Source organism: Condylura cristata, unplaced genomic scaffold (genome assembly GCF_000260355.1).
Source record: "Condylura cristata isolate star-nosed mole 26May11 unplaced genomic scaffold, ConCri1.0 scaffold00015, whole genome shotgun sequence".
Taxonomy (NCBI): domain Eukaryota; kingdom Metazoa; phylum Chordata; class Mammalia; order Eulipotyphla; family Talpidae; genus Condylura; species Condylura cristata.
The window spans coordinates 9,338,178-9,341,771 of NW_004567116.1; the positions used below are offsets into that span (position 1 = coordinate 9,338,178).

The following is a 3,594-nucleotide window of genomic DNA, read 5'->3' on the forward strand; positions in this document are numbered from 1 at the left end:
TCGGGGGTGTTGGAGTGGGCAGAGGTGCTTGGTGCCTTATCCCGGGCCTAGAGCGCTCTGTATTATTCTGAATAAGCCCAGCTACCCAGCTCTGCTCCAGTCACTCACCTGGGAGCCTCCCCCTTCCTCCACCTCCCGCCACCTGCCCTTCCCCACCACCTCCACAGAGGAGTGAGAGGCTTTTGGTCTAGCAGACGCAAGATAGTCAGGCCTAAGATTTCATCTCAGGCTCAGCTGTGTTGACGCCTGGGCCCCAGATCGCCCACAAAATGAAGCCAACACGGCTTTGCTCAGACAGGATCAGACATTTATGAGACAAGTGAGTACAAACACTGTGGAAGAAACACACCTTCCCCGTAACAGAAAATCGCTCTATAAAGTGCATTTTGCCTGTGACCATCTCTTCCCCATGCTGAGACCTGAGTCAATTTGGGCAAAGCTCTGCAGCAGCCCCCAGGCACACCTGGGCCAAGGGGCAGCGCACAAAGCCGCTGCGGACACAGGCCATGGCTGTGCCCTCTCGTCACCCCACCCCCGCACTCCCTTCAGTAGGGAGTGGGCTGGTAAGTCACGGGTGGTGGAGAGACAGGGCAGGTGCCCCCCATGGTGCACCTTAGGTGAGAGCAACAGCATTCGGTGGGCAGGGAAAGGGAACCGGATGCCGCCGGGCACACGCACCCGCCTGTGCGCTCCAGACTGCGCAGTTTCTCGGAGCGGCTCTTCCAGCCTGGCCCCCGGTGTCTACAGCCCCAGCTCACTTTCCTCCTGACTGGGGTCGGAGGCCCTGGCGCAATGCTGCAAACACACGCCGTCACCTGTGCCCTGCCCACCACCTGAAATCAGGGGCATCTCCAGCGAGGGCCCACAGCTGGCCTGTGATGACAGGCTGTGGGAACCCAAAGGCATCTCGGGAAGCCGGCAATGTGCTGGGCAGCCCAGGAGACGGGGCCTGTCCCTGGGTCTTAGTGCCAGGACCAAAGGTGAGAAGGGGCAGGGCTGCGGCCAAGGGAGTCAACAGCTATGGGGCTAGGAGCGATCACAGGGGAGGTAGAGAGGAGGCGCCCGGAGGCCAGCTCAATTTACATGTGAGCGTGAAGTTCTAAGGGGAATCAGCTCTCAGCCACCCGTGCACCTGCACAACCCCACAGCACACACACACTCTGTGGCTCGAGTGCAGGCCGCAGGTGGAAGGAAGACTTGCTGCTGACCGCACAGTCCTTCTTCTCATTATGTCTTTCCCAACGCAGGCCATCGGCAGTGGGTGGGAGTGGGAGGCACAGGTCACGCCTGGAACGCAAGGCCTCCTGCACTTGCATTCCTTGGCTTCTCTGGGGCAAACCTCCCACCTGCTGCTTCTGGAAATGTTGGCGTGCTGGGACCTTCCCCAAGTACCCCTGGCAGTGCCGCCTGAGACCTGCCTGGGTCCTCGAGTGTCCAGCCCTTGGGAGAGTGACATGGCTTGCACTGAACAGTCCAGGGCTGGTCCTGGAAGCCTCCAGAACATGGACTAGAATGGCCCCCATGTTTGGATGTCAGCTGCCCTAGAGTGGCAAGAGGGCCAGGGGTTAAACCACCAAGAACCTGGAGCACAGTGTTGAGGGAAGGAAGAGAGAGGGCTGGGGTTCTGTTCCTGACCTTAGGGTTCAGTCCCCAAAGGTGAACGCGCTGCCTTGGCTGTCAGCTTAGCACCATGCACACAGCATGCCGGTGGGTGCCTGGACGTTTCCATTTGATGCCAGAAACACTGTGCTCAGTCTAGATGCCTGAGGAAGGGGCTGGAAGGCCAGGTGGCAGGAAATTTCAAAGAGAGAAGCCAGGCCAGATGACTGGACAGTACCCGTCCACTCCAGCCTGCCCAGTCTCAGGGTCATAGGGGGAACTCAGCAGGGCTCTGGCTGTCTCTACAATCTCACGTTCTGGACGAGAGTCCAAAATGGTGCCTCCCTGCTCCTCAGACTGATGGAAGGAGGGAAGGAGGAGACTTTGGGAGGGCGGGGAGATGCCAGGATCCAGCGAGGGTCCCACCCTCCTCTAGGCAGACAGGCAGCTGGCTTGCCGGGACAGGTCTCCACCCCATAACCTCCACTCTGGGGTCGGGGTGGAGGCGAGGTGCTGCAGGGGCCCCTCCAGCCCTGGCGGCGTGCAGGTCAGCGTGTGAGCAGAAGCGCGCGCAGGCGCCCAGGCACAGCGCTCCCCCCACGCGCACGCGCACAGGCCTGCTCGCTCCGTCAGTGACCAGCTTTTCTGCAGGTGCGCTGCAGCGTGGCTGTTGCTCGGGTGCGCCAGCTTTGTTCACGGGGCCACGGTGCTGCAGCTGGAAGAGAAAAGCAAGGGCGATAGGAACTTTCAGGAAGCAGTGCCACAGCCCGGGGCACCAGCCACGAGTTCAAGACCCTCGGGTTTAAAACCAGTCTCCTGGGGTGTGCTACTCTTCTAAGACAAATGGCAAATCCCAAGGTTTGTCTGGATCATGGCACTGGGTCAAGTAAAGGTCAAGCAAAGGTCAAGCACAGGCCCACAGCCTGCTGGGTCAGCAGTGAAGGCGGACGTGAAGGCGAGCGTCACAAAGAGTTTTCCTGTTAAGCCTGTATCATAACAGCGGGTTGTTTTTCTTTTTGGTAGTGAAATGTATCTGTTTCCAGAGTGTATCTATGTTTTACAGAATCTCACTGACTCTGATATATAAATGTTTAGACACAGGCTGCTCTCTCCACCCAACAGCTACACGGAAGAGCTGACTTCTGTGAAAGCAAAGTTGCAGTTTGGAAGTTTGGAGAGCATTCGGACAGGTGCTCCCCCCTGCCCCCCACACACATATACACCTCAGTTGTTTTCCTTTTCCGTCCTTCAGGGATGGGGAAGGGAGAGAGGGCTTGAAAGTGCCTAGGGCTGGTGGTTCTTAATCTGGGTCCCAGACAAGAGCCAAGCACAGGTTTAGGGGCTGTTCACACCCCCCCCCCCGGGTTTCTGTGCACACCTGTGTGTTTGAACAGACGTGTGTTCTAAGGAGAGGTTCTGCGCTTTATCAGACACTCCAAAGTGTGGGTCACCCAAGACGGGCCAAAGGGTCAATAACTGATCTTAGACAGCCAAGGGGGTGAGGTCCAGGCTAGCCCGGAAACCATCCAGACCGTGCTGACTTGGGCGCCATCTGGCTGTGGGCCAGGCTCGCGAGGGGCCTCTGCTGGCCCGGCGGCATCAGTCCCATGAGGGGTTCCCAGACACACGCACACATCAGCAAGGCTGACGAGCACCAGTGAGCGTGGCCCTCACCACAGGCGGACCAAAGGCCCATTCAGCAGGCTGCCCAAGCTACTTGATCAGCAGATAATGACATGGTCTTAAGTCTGCAGAAAAAGGGGCCCAGGGAAGCCAAATGAGGTTGCGCAGGAAAATGACGCCAGCAGCGTGAAAGGAAAGGGCAGAACCGCCAGGGAGAGGCACCAAGGGGAAAATCAAATCATAAAACATGCACTGAAAAATCAATCTCCCGATCGTCTAACTCTGTCAATCTGTCATTAATACAAGAAACACAGAAGCAGCTAAAACAAACAAAAAAAAAAGTTAATAGCCGCGGTCCGCAGCGTGCCCAGC

The 3,594-nt window shown here is 57.9% G+C and overlaps 1 protein-coding gene across 2 annotated transcripts in view; it reads right to left on the reverse strand.

The window, feature by feature from the left end:
• Positions 1 to 292: 292 nt before the first annotated feature.
• Positions 293 to 3,594, reverse strand: part of CRY2 (cryptochrome circadian clock 2) — a 24,537-nt gene continuing 21,235 nt past the window's right edge. For both annotated transcript variants that reach the window (XR_001145481.1, XM_004682881.2), the window contains one exon: positions 293 to 2,314. The gene's annotated coding sequence lies outside the window, so the exon portion shown is untranslated. The remainder of the gene's footprint in view (positions 2,315 to 3,594) is intronic.